The sequence below is a fragment of the Rhinolophus hipposideros genome (genome assembly GCF_964194185.1).
Source record: "Rhinolophus hipposideros genome assembly, chromosome: 1".
NCBI classification, from domain to species: domain Eukaryota; kingdom Metazoa; phylum Chordata; class Mammalia; order Chiroptera; family Rhinolophidae; genus Rhinolophus; species Rhinolophus hipposideros.
The window spans coordinates 51,616,769-51,634,659 of NC_138047.1; the positions used below are offsets into that span (position 1 = coordinate 51,616,769).

Genomic DNA, 17,891 nt, shown 5'->3' on the forward strand with positions numbered 1-17,891 from the left:
GCGTCAAAAGTGATCTGGGGCTGGGAAAGCGAGCAACTTCAGTTCTGCCTGGGAGCACAAGCTCTTCCCAGCGGGGAACTCTCGTGAGCAGGACAAGAAGCTGGACGTAGCAGCCCGCCCAGGGCGTGAGAGAGAAGGCGCCCAGGAAGGCGAGGGCGGCGGGTCGGGAGCTGGGTGCCCCGCCAGCCCCAGGCGGGCGCAGCGCGCAGAGCCCGAGCCCCCGGCGGAGGCGGTGCGGCCCGAGGCCCCTCCCAGTCGCCGCGGAGGCCCGGGCGGCTGACGCCGAGCGGCAGCCCGGAACGGCGGGGGCCGGGCGGGCGCGAGCGAGGGCAGGGCTGGGGGCTGGCCGAAGCCACTCGGGGCTTTAAATATGGATCGCTGGCTCGCTCTCGTGGCACAGCCTGCTGCACGGCCACCTTCCCCGATTCTCCGTCCCCTGGCTGGCTCCCGCGGGGAGCCCGGGCCGGGCACCACTGCCGCAGTGTTAGCTACTCGCAGAAAAAGCGGCGAGCCCCATAGCATGCAGGAGCTGCAGAAGGCGAAGTAGAGTAGACGCCCCGCTCTCGCACGCGCACCCGCCGCGCGCCACGCGGGCGGTGTGGACATCTCTCCCCCGCACCACCGCCCCCGGTTCTCGCGGGCCGTTCAGGTTCCAGTCCTGCCGGCTCCGGAGACGCTCCCGCCCCAGCGCCCGCGCCCGCTCTCGCCTCTCTCCGCCCCTGAGCGCGCACCCACCCAGGCGGCAAAGTTGGGACTACTTGGGCGCGGGTGGCTCGCTCCCCGCTCGCACAGCGCCTGGTGCCGACAACTTCCCGCGGCGCGGCCCCGCGCCTCCGGGGATCCCGTGGGCCCCCCGCTTCCAGCCCCGGCGGCGCGCCGGGCAGCGCTTCGGTGGCGGCTGCGGTGGCAGTGAAGGCGGTGGCGGCAGCGAGCGCTGCAGCCCCACATTCCGTCGCCAAACTGGAGGAGCGACGGAAGCCGGACCCCAGGAGGTGAGCGCCCGGCGGGGGGCGGCAGCGGGCGCAGAGGTGGCGGGCGGGGGGCCGGTCAGGGAGGGCGCGCTCGGGAGAGGCAGAGAGAGGGCAGGTGCGGGCCGGGCATCCCCTGGGCTGGGCGCTGGCGGGCTGTGAGGCTGCTTCCGCGGAAAAGTACTTTTTCACCCCTTGGTAGTGTTTAGAGTAGGAGTGTGGGTGGTCCTGGTTCTCCCCCACTGTAAAGCCCCCTTCGCGTAACCGGGCATTGTTGCCCAGACTGTGGGGCCAGTGCCCGCGGCGGGCTGGGCTCCGGCTCAGTGACACGTGTGTTCCTGTGAGCTTGGGTGGTCCCAGTGTGGCGGGGCACCTGCTTGAGGGGGAAACAGCCCCAAACCCACCATGGGGGGAGTGTTGGGGAGACTGACGGTGCTCCGAGACCGCGACCCCCGCTTCACTACCGGCTCCGAGACGGAGCCTGGCACGCCGAAAGCGGGGGGTGAGTCAGGCAGATTCTCTGCTAGTGGCACACACACCATTATTTGCAATGGATTTGGAAGGGGGAGGCAGAGGTTAAATTGGGATTCCTCTTGGCCAGCGACAGCGGAGCTCTTCCTCAGGTACTGGGCAGTGTGTACGTTTTGGCAAGGGCAGGTGATTTCTTTTTTTCTTAAGTGCATTTTACCCAGCCTTTGCCAGTCCGTTAATAAGAGTCACCAGTGGAAGGCAGGAGTTGGGAACTACATCAGCAAACTGCAGCAAGCACCACAAGGAAAAAGTTATTAAAGAACAAAAGAAAAAAAAACCAACAACCCTGAATTTGACGTGAAAGATGAAGGAAACCATTATACTTCTTTTCAACCATCGTAAAGCATTTTTTAGCTCCTTGTAAACCCTCTGTTTTTTCCACCCCTCATTCTGTCTCAAGGCTTTACCTTCTCAGCATAATTGCCTGCAGCAAGCCCTCCATTCTTGACTTTCATTAAAGAGCAGTTAACTTTGGTTTACCCTCCCTAATTCTTTTCCCATTTCACTTTAGTGCAGGAGAAAGTTGCTCTTAATGGGAAATTAGGAACACTGGGCTGTACTAAACATAAATTGTCTTAAATTCTGGAACAGTTCCTTCCCTAAGAGACACTGCATTGTATTATACCATAGTTCCCTTTTATCTTGTATCTGGAACTTGTAGAATATTAGCTGAATTAAAGTGTACCTTGCACACACACACACACACACACACACACAAAGAGCATACCTTGCACATTGGGATTTATTTTTTTCATTCTGATTTGAATAGAGCGTTCCATGCAGTCAACACAGTATTCACTAATTTCTTATAGACAATCTAATGTCTCTTGACAAGGTTTCTGGCTGAGAAGTCTCCCTGTATCTGTCACATTAGCATTTAAATAATTTCCATGGTCATTATAACACTTACATTGAGGTTATATGTAGTACTTCAATCGAAGAAACCATGTCTGCTTATTTTTTTTATAGCTTTAACAACTGAGAAGAAAACTTTTACTTTCATTTTAAAGTTAAATGTAGTGATAGGATTCTTTTCACTTTAAATGAATAGTTTCAACTTGATCCCAGAGTCTCTAGTAAGACGACACAACAATTCCCACATGCATGGATAGGGAGAGGAAAGTTGTACTCTTATGAACTGTTGAGGCATAGGACATTTATAAGAGGTGGAGTGGGAGGGATAAGATGGGATATTTTCATAGTTCCAAGCATGTCTACCTTGGAGAAAACAGAAAACCAGGAACCCCCCAACATTTTGTACGAGAATATTTTCAAAATGAGGTTTTTGGTATCATTTAATGTTTGGGGATCATTCTGGAGACTCACATATAGAAGATACCCCAGCCAATGAGATTGTCAGAATGTACTCTCAACTTTATAATGATGTTTCTCTTTTAGTACATTTTGTCAACATAAAATCACTTTAAATGTTTGAATGTTAGTGATTTTATTTTAGTCATGTAAATGATTACATACATTTTGGATTTACAACAATGTGAAAGGAACATAGGGAATCATATTTAAAGAAAAAATGTGATACCAATCAAATAACCTTTGGGATATCTCTGGTGGTAATTTTATTTTTTTTATTGATCTCTGGCACATGCAGTTTTCAGGTTTTGGTCCTTGTTCTGATAACAAGACAGATCATCTAGCCATACCTTGCCTCTTAAAGAAAAGCACGAGGAAAGGAAATACAGGTTAGCTGTGAGTCATGTAGGTAATCAGGTTTCTTGGCCCACCTCTGAGGGCGCTGCAATTTAGGACTATTGCTAGGGGAGAGAGTCCTGAGACAATTCACTGCTACTTAAGTGTGGTGTTCCTTTTTAATAACATTAATGCAATCTAAGACTAGAGTTGATAGTTATTAAGATTGGGAGTGGAAAGAACAAACTGAGAAGAGAAAAATCTAACGGCAATGAAAGTTGCTAAGTAGTTTCTTCTTGATTGCTAAGGTGGAAGAAATCAGGGGACATGATTTGATGGGAAGCCGTAAGCTCAGCATATATCTTATTTCTCACTGTTGATGCCGTTTCTGAAGCCAACCTATGATTTATGACATATATGTGTTTGGGGGAGTCGTTTAACAAAATGGATAGTTTAGGAACATCCAGGAAGTTGGTAAGACTTTACAAAACAGGATCTTGCTACTTTCAGGATTGTTTTTTGCTGAATGAAGGAATTTTTAGGGAAGAGTAATGTTTCTTTCATGTAAGGTCAGTGCTAAGTTGTATTCCAAATACATTTTGCCTTTTTCCCAATATCTAAACATTTGATATGTTTATGTCACAAAATAGAAAGTATGCTGCTGTCCTAACATGAAAGACATATATGTTCCCTCTAGTGCACATCGTTAGTGATTTTTCGAGCAATGGAGATGGAGTCTCCTACTGTTTTGGAGTCTCCTACTCTTTGATACACATTTACACACACAACACATAACTCATTTGTAGAGGTGGCCGATTTTCTTTTCTCTAAAGTCATATTTGATTAAAGTCTAAATGATTTTGTGGTATTGACTTTTATTGCATTTCTCTGGTCTCAGCAGTGCAATGGTATTTTAAAGAAGGCATTGAAAGGACAGCCAGCTATGAATGGTAATGCATTTATTTACCTGCTGTGGCAAAGAAGAGAGAAAACTTTTACTTTCCATCTTCATGAGGTTTATAATTTTATTCCTTAGTGATAAGGTCTTACTAACCTCTGGATTAAACTATGTGTTCAAAAAAGATAGTGATAGAAATAGTAATGCTGAAACCATATACATCTGTAATGGTTTTCATATAAGCCCAAACCTCATTATGTTCTTTTCCCCTGCAAATTAAGTAGATGTAAAGGATTATCATGTTCGTTGAAGAGATGAGGAAACTATAATACAGAACTTTGTATGCTTTTCTTGAATGAAACGAAAATTGTTGAAGGTCAGAGTGAACATTTTAGCTTTGAACTTGCGATACTTATTTAAACTAGAGAACGACTGTCATCCAATGAATGAATTTGGTTTTAGGCACAGCTGAAGACGCTAAAGCAGATAAAAGTTTAGCCTGGTTTAAAGTGATGATTGGCCTTCCCTGTTGGTAATTCTGCTCATCGACAGCACCTACTTGCCTCAACCTTATTTTAGATCCTGCAATGCCAGGGGCTGTTTTCAGTAGTGAAGAATTTTCAGTGTGTGGACCAGTTTTAGCTCCAGTCTTGAGAACTAACTTTTGTTTTTCATGGAGAATGAATACAGAAAGAAGTTACCTGAAAGGAAGATGTTAAAGGACGTAAGTAACCATCAACTGATACTTCTCTTTTTTTAATTTTGTGGGTTATTTTGTAGAAAAAGGGTACCCTCAGTATAACTTGAGTTTCTGTATTGGAAACCTTAAATAAAACTCATAACAGAGTTTTTGGGGGACTTTAACAATCAAAAATAATAAAAATACAAAACGAGGAAGAAATATATTATCTTAAAACTGATAAAAATGTTCTATGAGTGACACAATTTGAAAAGTTGTTCATAATGTCTTGGATAAGAAGTTAGCAGTTTCTTTTCTATAAATATATTCACTAATTGACATTCTCCTTTATACTATTTGCAAATAAGAAAACTGTGGGATCTGGAATTTTATGTTAGTTAATTCTAGCTTTGGCGTGGAGATCTAGTATTCGCCGATTGGGCCCAGTAACAATTTCATCTATTGGATAGAGGAAATACTCCTGTATTTGGCAGATTCTCCAGCAAAAAGCATCCGAGCAGACAGACTAGAGGTGGGGAAAAAACACATATTAAAGAGGATTCACTTTACTTATAGGCAATCCCTCAGGGTCTGTTTACTCTTTATTCATATACAGTTATAACATGACTGATTGTAAGATTTCTAATCCCACAGCAAACATAAAACTGCTCAGAATGCCCTGATATTGGCAGCTACATGGATAATACTGAAAAGTGCCAGAGGACAGCTTGTAGAAGAGGTAGCCTAAGTACTAAAAGCAGATGTAAAAATTAACACAAGCACAGCACTTAACTGTTTAGGTGTACCCTGAGAGCATCCCTTCCTGCACTCTCTTTCCCCTCCCTTCCCTTTTCCCTTTCTTTTTTCTCTCCTTCCTGTTTATCTAAATTTTTATTGAAATCTAATGTGTATAGAAAAGTATGCATGTTATTAAATCATAAGTTAACAGTTTGGGGTGATTTACCTAAGTGAACACATCCTGGTAACCAGCACCAAGGCCAAGATGTAGACCATTGTCAGCAGCCAAAACCCCTTCTCCCTTCCCCACCCCCGTCATTACGTCCCTCCCAAAGGTAATTTTTCTCTTGACTTCTGAGACTATTGGTTACTTTTATCTATTATTGAACTTTCTACCAGAATACGTGATAAATGTCCTTGTGTCTGACTTCTTTTGCTCAACGTTATTTTGTGACGTTCTTTCATGTTTTGTGTGTAGCAACAGTTGGTTTATTCTCATTGCTCTATAGTGTTCCACTTTATGAGAAGGCCACAATTTACTTATCCATTTCCCTCTTGATGGTCCTTTGGGTTGTTTCCAGTTTGGGGCTATTATGAATAGTGCTGCTAAGAACATTCTTACATGTGTCTTTTGGTAAACATGTGGGAATTTCGGTTGTGTGTTGTGAGTTGAACTGCCGAGCCAGTGTTAGTAGATAATGCCTTCCTTCAAAAGGGGTACTAATTCACTTTCTGACCAGCACCTTGTGAGAGTATCCTCTATTTCACATCCTTACAAACAGCTGGTATTATCTGCCTTTTTACAAAGCAGAGTATCTTGTAACGTGGTATTGCCTAGTGACCGATGGGAATAGGGGTTTGGAAGATCAGGGCTGGAGACCCAGTTCTCTCACTTGCTGGTTTTTGATTTGGGGAGTTTAAAAAATAATATATGTCTCTTTTTTTTTCATTATTAAAATGATTGTAAAACCTAATCACAGAGGTGTTATTTATGAAACCTTGTTCAGAACTGTAAATGGCCATACATACATTAGTTATTGTTGTTGAATTTTATAATACAACATTTCTTATTCTTGAGTTGAATTGTGCCAGCACTGAGAACAGTTCATGACATGTTAATAAATGTTTGTTGGCTGAACAAATGCACAACACATTTAAGCATCTTTCTTGCTTTGTTACCCTGAGTGATTCAAACTGTGTTTTTTACACTTTTTTCTCTAGGACTTTTACTTTTTATCACTACAGCTGTGATGAGGACAGTTTATTAAACCTCAGCTTGAAAAATTGTGGCTTAAATAGCCAGCAGTTTGAGATCATGCATTTCACTATATAGCTCATGTCAAATTTATGCCCCCTTGTAACACAAACAGACCTGGAGAACCCTTGAAAATGATTACGATGCTCTTCACCTCATGGGTGATCCTGAAAAGCTTACACGCTGAATATATTTAGCTTCTATAATTAGAATGCTGGTCAACAAATTTCCAGATTTAAAATATTGTAGTGGGTTCTCCAGGGCTGATACCTTGGAAACCATATTTCATGCAAAATTGGATGTTTAAGGATGCATAATAGCTGGAAACTGGAGCTTGTAGAGAGCCTTTTCAGCTTAGTATGGATGGGGTGGTTCCTAGATATGTTGATTATAATATCAACAGCAAATTTGCAGCATATATCTTACAAACATTTGTGTAAAACAATTCTTAATCCTTTGAAAGGTCTCATTCTTAACTATTGGTTTGACTTTGGGACCCTCAACTTTCTTGATCTGAAAAGACATTAGTGCCATATATTTATTTTAAAATTAGATGCAATGGTTTTTATTTTGGAGAACTGCATGATGAACAACAATGGGTATTCCTCTGCAAAATCAGGCTTGCAGCAGAAGGAACTTAGATTTTGATGTGGAAATCTAATTAGATTTTGTTACCCAAAGACTGATTTTCTTTGCCTTTTTACTTGTATTTGAGCTTTTTTTTTTTTCTTTCTTTCTTTTGAGAGCTAGTGGTAGTCTTGGTTAGTTGGCTTTCATCGTTGAACTGTTTTTGGTACCCAGAGTACTGAGTATGTAACATATTACTCCAGCGTAACCTAAGTCAGTCTACATTTTATGAGGGCATTTACATTTTAGGTAGTATCCTTCATATCTGCTTGACCCAAATGTGGCTGCTTTATGGTGATTTTGTGGAAAATGAAGTAATCTGGTATAGCAGACAGTTTTGTTTTCTGTTACACACATAATATAGAAAATTGAAATAAGGGTAATTATGGTAAACCTTGTTAAACTATTGTTTTAAAATTAGTGAATTTTGGGAACCTCATCTTCTGTTTTGGGTGATTTCATTCCTGTGAGAAGTTAAACAGGGTTGATTGAAAACAAAAGCATGCAGGCATATCTGGTTATTGCTGCGTTAAATGCTGGGAGCAAGGCTTCTCACTTTGGTGACCACTCAGCACATGAAAGTTTTTTAAAAAAAAAATTGGTGTTATGGATTAGGGAAGGACAACTCTTTAAAGACTAGGGTCATGACAATGATAATATTTAAACCAGTATCTCAAGGGAATGGGATTAGCTTTCCCATTTCTTGTGCTCTTCAACGTGGAAATCTGCTGTCTCTACGGCAAGATGGGACTATTCCTCACATCTTTTATACAAATCAGGTTTTTGTATCTTCTACCCCAGAATGATCTTGCTTGAAATCCTGAAACAGTTATTTGGTGCAACATGTTTGTTCTGAGTGAAGACTCAGTGAGACCGTCACTCAGACTGAAAGTTTGACTGGACTTGAGTGTTGATGGCCGCTCCCCTGAAACCCTCCTGTCCTTAATGCATGTTGACTGTGGTGAGACTTTGATGGAACTGCATCAAAAATTCCTTCTTTCCTTTGACCTTTGACCTCTGGAGACTATGTCCTTAGGAATGTGAGATGAACACTCATGATGTTAGCAGAGAATAGGGCCTCCTCGTAGGAGATTGCTGAAGTACTGATTACAATCGCCTTTAGAAAATTGCTGAGTGTTAACAGATTGAGCAGAAACACAGATCACACGTTTGCACTTTACAAGTTGAGCAACTTTGCCAGGGAAAACAGAGAAGACAGATAGAAAATGTCTCAAAAGATTTAGATGAATGAGATAATTTCCCTTAAAAATAGATTAAGAAATAAAACAAAAATACCCATTCAAAAACATCACAAGAAAATATAGTTCAAGCACTCACACGTGTCAAGCACTGACATGTTTTTACTGTCAAAACTTTACGCAGTGAATTCTATATTTTAATCAATCACTTTATTACTGCTTATTGCTCTTCACTGACCTTTAATTGTTTCCTTTTACATTTACTCAGTGTAGGAACTGTATCACAATATCTTTTGTGGTCCTCACAGTGGCTAGCATATTTTATAGTGGAAATACTTACTTAATGGAATGATACTTAAAAAATTGAGACAAAATAATCAGATGCCCAGTCATTATACCCAACTTTATCTAAACGCTATTTCTTATAGAGCTATCCGTACAGTGTTTAAGCTATGATCGTTGCTGTTGGGTCTTTCAAATATTTCTGTGAAACTTATTGTCATGAAGTTTGGAATCCAGTAACTTTTGGGATGAAACTTTGTTATTAGGCTTTCTGATGGGTTATGTAGTTCCTCGGAAAAATTACCTAATCTTTCTGTTTAGATACAACTGTATTTTATTTGTTCTCTGAATTAGGCACAGTTCTATTTACTATTTTTTTTTAAAGTCTGAATTGTTAGCACTTAAAATTTTTATTTTAAAATAGTTGTAGGTTCACAGGAAGTTACAAAAATATAGTATAGTTTTTATATAGCTTTCACCCAGCTTCCCCAATGAGCACCACCTTTAAGATTTCTAAAAAGGAATTTACCTAAAAAAATTCGTAACTTTTATTCCTTCTCTGAATTACATACATACACACACATACACACACACACACATATGTGAGGTATTATAGAAAATACAAAATAAGGCACATGTAGTATTTTCTGGGTTTCATTTGGGAAAGGAGCTCCTGTGGTAGGCAAGGGGAAAGCACCATTCATTCACTTATTATTCACATCTGTGAATTTGATGTTCATCTCATTCAAATCATTTCTTAATTGATCATATTGAACTAGGAGTTTTAAGCCCAGATGTTCAGATAAAATCTTTGGCAGATATAACACAAATATAAGTGAGGGAAAGTAGATTTCCTTTATCATACTGGCATTAGGCACGGTGATAATACCAGATTTTATATAAAGGTGAGAGAATATCATTGTACTATTTATATCTATGTGTTAAGTGTATATTATTTGTCTTGAAACATATGTGCCTTATATGTGAATATATTGAGACATTTTGGAATACATGTTTTATTTATATTATATACATAATATTTCTAGTGAAATCTTATTATGCTTTACTATTCTTTAGTATATTGATAAATATTACATTTGAACAGATATTTGAATTTAGTTATCACCTCTTAATAGAGGTCTTTTAATACTGTATGTCTGTATTATCCTTGTGGCTGAACCTTATGCATTCTTACGTAGAATGCTCTGTTGAAGATTTGGTCTTGCACTTCAAGATAAACTGAAATGGGAAAGGTCTAGAGAAATGCACTGCATATCATGAGAATAAAGGAATGTCTTTAAGAGAACAGACAGAAATCTACTTGAACGCTATAGTCTTGAACAGTGAAGTCTGAAAGGAGATCTTACCTAAGCCTATAATATTGTGAACACTTTCCCCCAAATCTAAGAACTTCAGAACTAGGAAGACCACTTACAACTGAAAGAAATAGGCTTTACATTAAAAAAAATTTATGTAGTGGGTATTTATGTGAGCAGCTTGTCACCCCAAGAGGAGACACTGGCTTCTCCCAAGAGGAGAAAGTCTAGAACAAATCTTTGGGTAAAGTATTCATACAATTTAAAAGAGAATATGGGCATGTTTGGTCGGTGTTCTGTTTTTACTTAGGGCTCTCTCAGCACCTTATTCAAGTCACTTATCATTTTGTAGAATGATTTCTTTGTTCTTTGGTATCTGTAGATGTCACTGAATGTTGGTCTAAACTCTAAAGGATTGTGTATCTGACCTCATATGACATATGCTCTCAAATTTACCTGCCTCTGCACGCCCTGTCTCAGCTCTTGACCTTGACGAGAGGCACTAATATAAGTGCAGATAAGTGGATAAGTGCATTTTTACACATGAGGTTATAAAATGATCAGATCATTTGGACCTTTTAAAATTTCTCTGAATCAAGTCCACACCTTGCTGCTCATAAAATGAATTTGAGTGTTACTGATGACACCTTTGGTTCTGGGTTCATTTGGGATACTTCCACAAATCTAAAATAGTTTGCTTTCCCAACTAAAGGGAATATATTTCATTTTGTGCAGGTTTAAAAATCATTGTGTTAGATAACTTTCTTAGATGTAGTATTATGTTCACAAACTAAATAGAGAACTTGGAAAGTCCAGTGCCATATATCCCTGTTTGACCCACAGCTTTTAGCTTCCCTGATGGAAGGACTTGAGTGTATGGCCTTGAATAACAGTGCACTTTATATTAAAACCAGAGCAGCAGAAAAAGACAGGCTAGAGCATGTGGCACAGGCTTCAAGCACATTGCTGCTTGAGTCATGCATGAGCTAGTGGAATAACTTCTTTGTCCTGTAGAGACAGTGAGGGATTCAATTCTAAGGTGGGTGTCCAAGGATATAAGATCTAAAGGAGACTTGCTGACTTGGGGAGCAGTGATAGGACAGTGTGAGTGCCGGAAGCTTGGGCAGTAGGTGCCATGAGTTGCAGAGTCTGTGGAATCAAGAAAGGGGAAATCATATCTTGAGGAGTCTGTTTCTGGGAAATTGTGTATCTGTCTGCTTACGTAGCAGGAGTGGTCTATTTTCTACTGTCATTAGATTATGAAGTATTAACTGTAATTGAATTGTCTGATAACTGAAGCTTAGTTAATCAAGGGTCCAAACTAAAATTGTCTTAAAATAAGTTTTGATGTACATCATTCCCAAATAAATTGCACACACTTGTCTCCTTTCTTAACAACATACTAAAAATAATTTCCCCTTTTGTTCCTATCTCATGGATACCTCAGCGATGCTCTTAGGGCTGGAGATGCGTGGAGCTATTGCTCCCACGCCAGATGTCCCCATGTTGTTGTGCTTTGTGCTTTACACATTATTTTGCTTTTACGTTGGAAAGAGGGTGTCTTAGCTGTATGTGAACAAAAACGAAGTGTCTGGCTATTTGCTTACATCATGGGCAGTGATCCCTGATGTATGAGGAAATGCAGTTTTGAGTAGAGGCTGGGATGAGAGATGGGAAAGAGGTGGAGTGGAGGACACTGTGCTGTCTCTGCCTTACTGTGCCCTAGGGAGAATGCTGTAGCCACACTCAGAGAGAGACTATAGGACAAAGCTGAAGGGCCCATTTTCATGAGGTAGTCGCAGAGTGGTGGGCTATGAGAGGGCTTCTTCAGTATCCAGCTGGTATTTCAGGGGTAATGTAGCCTGAGGCACAGGTTAGATGCTTCAGTGACTTAAAGGCTTAGAGTATTACATAGGAGACCCAGGAAAGAGCATCCTGGGCAGGAAAGTGGCATTCTCAAGTAGTCATTGGCCATCAATGAAGAAGCCCAAGTAGAAGGACACGAAAAGACTGGCAGTGAGCGTGGCTGACAGACCCCAGAAATAAGAGGTGGGATCCAGCGGTCGTGTGGCTAATTTCAGTTGTTATCAAGACATTTTTCTATATACAGCCTGTTGAGGCCGGTGGACACTCCCACCGAAGTTCTTTTCTGAATCCGCATTGACAGTCACGATTTCACTGTGCTGGTTACAAGCATGGACTCTGGAGCGAGAGTGCCTGGGCTTGAATCCTGCCTCCACCCCTGTCTTGGGTGGGGTTTCCTGGAAAACAGTTTCTGATTGTGCAGGAAGTTTATTGGGGCTGGCAATGAGGGGTAAAACCTGTGAGGGAGTGAAATGAGTTGGATTGGGCAGAGGGAGAAGTTGAAGTGTGAAATGCAATTCAGTAGCAACAAAGACATGCACTGGTTGATGCCGCCAGGAGCTCTGGAGCTAAGGAGACCGCACAGTTGCCCCACCTTGAGGTAAGGGAGCTGGCCCTTTTACCCATCACCAGTTGTGATGCGGGCTGCCCTTGGACAGGGCTGTGACTTTGGCTCAGGTGGCTCTCTTTGACTAAGACAATTTCCCGAGCAAGACTGAACTGAGCATCATCAGTCCCCAACACTCCCACTGGCCGGGGAAGCACCCCATTTTGAAGGGAGATTGGGGCAGTGAAGCATAGCACCCAAATACTTAGAGCCTTATGACTTGGGCGTCTCTGTGCTTCCAGTTTTTCATCCCAACCTACTTCATTTAATTGCTAGGGCTTAAGTAAGTTAATACATGCAAAATGCTTAGAAAAATGTGTAGCTTATAGTAAGTATGATTTAGGTGTTAGTTGTTATGATCAGACCTGACTTTATCAGCCCTGCCTTTCCCTTATAGTATAGTTCTTTTAATACTCTATGACTTTGAAGGCTAATGCTCTCATTATAAGTTTATTTTTCTAAATTTATTTGCAAGGAGAGAACATTTGACAATATTTTAGTAGTAAGAAATAATTTAATATACTATGTATTTTAGTAGTATTTGCATTTTAAATTTTACCAGAAGATGCAAAAGAAATAATTCCTGATGATGAAATTTGAAGGATTTGGACATATGGTGAATGAAATTTTTAGGTATTTGTTAGTTCTTAGCCTCCCTTAAAGTAACTTAGATAAGAAGCTTCTAAGTTAAGGGTGGATCCACTCCTGCTTTTGAGTTGAGAAGTGGTTGCATGATAGCCATTCAGAACCAGGTGAGAGTGTCCCGCTGTGACCGTCCTCCGAGTCTCGGTTTTTGTCCCTTCTGTCATTCTGGTTCTAGATTTAAACATTACAACATACAATCAACAAATATAACATTGCCACTTAATTAAATTGTTTCATTTCTTCAATATTTCATAATCATTCTTTTCAATATTTCTGTATTTAAATTCCATAGAGTCGATCACCTGGAGTGTTTTAGAAATTTGGTTTTGATTCAAAGTAATGTTCTCATGGAGGCTCGGCCCCTGCCAATTCATTTCTCATTTATTTGGAGACATGGCTAATTCCTTTGGACAGTTTTTATCTCCTTCATATTCGTATGGATGAAAAACGTTTCGTTCGAAATGACGTACTTATTCCCCCCTCCCCTCAGAATGGCAACTATATCATATTAAGTTGTTTATTTTTAAGGAACTCTATGATTGCCCTTTTAATATTAAAAAAAGCAGAGATAGCTAACAATGTATGGCATAAACACTTCTTTAAAACATAAAGTGTGCCTGTTTCTTTTGTTTGTACAACAGCCCATTGTTGGCACACCCTAATAAAGCCAGAAGAGCAGAGGAAGAAATACTATCACCCCTCTTTTGAAATAATTTTTTTTTTAAAGAAACCTTCTTTGAATCCATTTTCCTCCCAGTTTTAAGTTGCTTGTAGCTATTCTCACTGTCTTTTAAAGAAATGAAACTGTTAGGAATGAACCATGAAAAGCTATTTACATGTTTATTATACAATGATTTGTAGAAGATGAAGATTATGTGGAATACATAGTAAGCATCAAGCTGAGTCAATAAGAAATTTTGTCTTAGCTGTTTGGCATTAATTTTATTTTTGAGTTAAGGTGTCTGTTGTGGGGTCCATGCAGAATTTCGTAGTGACTTTTGTTACATGAGCCAGCAACCTCATGGAGCTCACCTTACTTCAGTAACCAACCAGCTCTCTCTTTTTTCCCCTACTGAGATTAGGAATGTTAAACACATTTCACTTCCACATTTTTGGGGGCTGATGTTTGGGAAGGGTGAATATGGATAAAAGATTTAAGGTTGGCTAATAGATGTGTAAAAGGTATTAATGTTTAAAGTGGTAAAAACTCATCTTGTAACAAGCCTTTTCTAAAAGCAAAGATGACTTTTAAAGCTGTGCATTTTGGGGATTAAAATACATAAACCCTCTTTTTAGAGAAATGTTGAGCTTGAGCTAATAGGAAACAAGTCCCATTTCCAAGAAGATTATGTCAGTACAGCTTTTAATTCTCAAAAACATGAAATTATGACCTTTGTATATGTGATCTTTCAATGTATGGGAGATATGAAGTAAAAAGTAATATTTTCGACAAAGTTATTTATTGTTTCCAAAATGGATATAGGTGTGAATGATTTCTACTCCTGTATATTTAATCCCAAACCAACCACAATTACTGTGTGACGGCTTTGCCCAGCATAGCCTCCTAATGCCTCTCCATTTAAATAGCACTTAATGCCTTCCTTCTTTTTATTTTTTTGCATGAATGCAGGTGGGTTTTTATGAGGGTGTTAGTTAAACTTCAGTGAAGAAAATTTTTTTTCAGTCTTGGCCCATTGTTTTGCATTTTAAAAGCAATGCATTCTAACCACAATACATTGCAAATAAGGAAAATTTGTTTAACAAAAATACTTTTCAAATTTAAGTAGAATAGCTTTTTACTTTAATTGAAATTATTAATCAAGGTAAATCAATTCTTAGATTGTTGATCTAAATTTATACATGTAATGGAGTCATGGATACTTAAATAAATATGCTTGCTTAAATGATAACTAATAGAGTAGAAGTACATTACACAAGATTTTAATTACTCTTAAAGTTATACAAATGAAATTTTTAGTAAATTTACTGTTTATTATAATACTTAAATAAAAAGCAGAAGAGGAAGAATACCTAACAAACATATTACTGTAAGTTCCAGTGAAACTTCATTGTTAGAATTTACATTTTCTCTGAAAATTAAAGACAAGGTTTTTACTTATATGACACTGAAAGTTGACCTGAAGGAAAGGAAGGTTCCATATGGGTGTTGGCTGTTTGGTCTAATGGTCTAAATGAAAATGGGAAAAGAAAACATGGACTTACACTAATGGTTCAGTTTCCAACAAAAAACCTGGTGCGTTCACTTTAAGTGCGGTTTGCTGAAAATTGATGATGATTTTTAGCACTCAGCTTCTTGTCTCAAAAGCACTTTCCAAACGTTGAATAATTAATTGCCACAACCCCCATGTGGAGGTAGAATATCAAGCATATCTTTCTGTTTACCAGGAAACCATTATGGCAGAGTCTGGAAATGTTGATTTTTATTTTTAAAAGTTTCTGTGCTTTCCAAGGTGACCACTTTTTAAAATATTTTTCTCGTTTTTAATTACAGGGTCATGGGAAAAGGAACCAAGGATATTGAATACTTAAAAATTTTTTCTTCTCATTGTTCCCATACAGATTTCACTTTTCATTTCATTTCTGTCTGCTCATCATTTTGCAATACGCTTGTTTAAAAATGGAATATTAAATATCAGTAAGCTTTGTCTCTGCCATTAATATAGTCTCTTCTTACCTGATAAATTCAGAATTTAGGAAACCTGTTAGAACTGTGAGAATAAATCTCAGGGACAAAAAAGTCACATTCTGAAAAAGTTAATAAATTAAAGAACTGTGTCTTTCAAACAATAGCTTTTGTAACTTTAACTTAATCGTGGAGTCTGAGGAATAATCAATATAGAGTATATATATATATATATATAATATATATTATACATATACACATGCACATACACATATATGCTTAATAGTGCATTATAAACAGTTGAGCTATGTGACATCTATAAAGGACAAACATATTACAAAATTAGAGAACCAGAAAGAATATGAGAGAGGCTAATTTACTATGGAATAGATAATTGAACACTGGCGTTAATGAATCCAAAAGGAGTTTGAGAAGAGGTCTCGAGTGAAGGTGCGAACTCACAAGAGCCTCGAGTGAGGTGGGTGGCAGAACTTAGGCGATGGTTTTGGTGGTGACTGTGGCTGGCCTACCAGATAATACCTACATTAGTCAGACTAATTCCTGGCTTGTTTGTGTTGCCAGCGGCAGGATGTCTACTGATTAACTCTCTGGAGAGAGGCAGGATGAAGTCACCATGGCAGACACAGAAGGCTATGCGTCTCTTAGGTTCCCAACCTTCGAAATAGAAAAGAGCCAGGACCTTTCTTTGAGAGAACAGTGAATACCTTTATGTTTTGAAAAACTCACCAGATAACAAAGACTATGTGTGGTGATTGTTTCTGATGAATACTAACTTTCTTTGCATAAGGTTAACTCATTTAAAGGGGGAGCAGAATTAGATTTGTTGTAAGATGAAGTCTTAGAAATCATATTAATAGATGTGTCGGCTTGCCCTTGTCTACTGAGTACGGGGATAGGTTCTTAATGTTGAGGTCTGGAGTCCATGGTTGGGCTTTAGGGGCCTCCTGAAACCCCTAGATAGCGTATGCAGAATTTGTTTGTATATATGTTTTTGGAGGAGTGCATCCAAAGTATCGATGAGGTTGCTAAAACTGTAACATACACAAAAACATTTAATCTTTAATATGGTCTAACATTCCTTAAGAATGTTTACTTAGTCCCCTCCAAATAACAAAATAAAATATTAGTTTCCAGCTTTTTACTCCCCAAAATCTGGATGGAAAAGGAAGGAGAGACTATCAGCTTCAGGACATCACTTCTAAAAATCTAATGTTTTTATGTTATCTGAAACATCAGGAAGTGCAATGATGCAATCACAACCAGTGAACATGGTTATTTAACGACAGTACGTTAAATTTGGGAAGGTAGTGATTAAATCCATCTTATCTACAATCAGTCTTGGGGCTTTCTTGCTATCAAATCTGAAGGAGGTGTGCCCATAAGGATAAGGCAGTTTCAATTATGCATTTGTGATTAGCTTACTTTCAGACATGAGGTGTTTTGATAGCATTTTTTGTGGGAAACTGCTCACTGATTATGTGATAGAACTCATGCAGGAAGTAGGGGAATTCGTTGCTTCTGTGTGGTTCCTTCTGTAAGCAATGTAGCTGTTTTCCTGAATATTTGTAGATTAATTTAATTTTTGTAACTGAGGTCATGCTTATGTGAAGTTTTGCAAATAAGATCTTGATTACAACTTAGGGGAAGTTTGATATTTAAAGGAATACTGCAATATAAGAGAATATGTAAATACTAGTGCAAAATAAGGCCCCCAATTCCCTAATGTTTTTTGGTTCACCTTTAGGAAATGGGGGTTCAATAACCTCATGAAATAGCAACATTTTAATTATATACTTATATTTCCATTTTATTTTGAGTTTAGAATCTACAGCTTTCATCAGATTTTCAAACGATCCATGGCCCAAAAAGAGGTTAAGAATCATTAGTTTATAATGTCAGAATCTTATACAAGGTTGAACAATTAAGTTTGCGAAGTCATCCTAGAAAAAGTGCTACATACCTCATTGCTGA

At 39.4% G+C, this 17,891-nt stretch overlaps 1 protein-coding gene across 4 annotated transcripts in view; it reads left to right on the forward strand.

Annotated features, from left to right (window-relative positions):
* The first annotated feature begins 311 nt into the window (after nucleotides 1–311).
* SLC4A4 (solute carrier family 4 member 4) overlaps nucleotides 312–17,891 on the forward strand; it is a 340,077-nt gene continuing 322,497 nt past the window's right edge. For 2 of the 4 annotated variants that reach the window (XM_081050641.1, XM_081050642.1), the window contains exon 1: nucleotides 394–992. The gene's annotated coding sequence lies outside the window, so the exon portion shown is untranslated. Of the gene's footprint in view, nucleotides 993–17,891 lie in introns of all 4 variants that reach the window. The other 2 variants (XM_081050644.1, XM_081050643.1) reach the window with 2 other exon arrangements.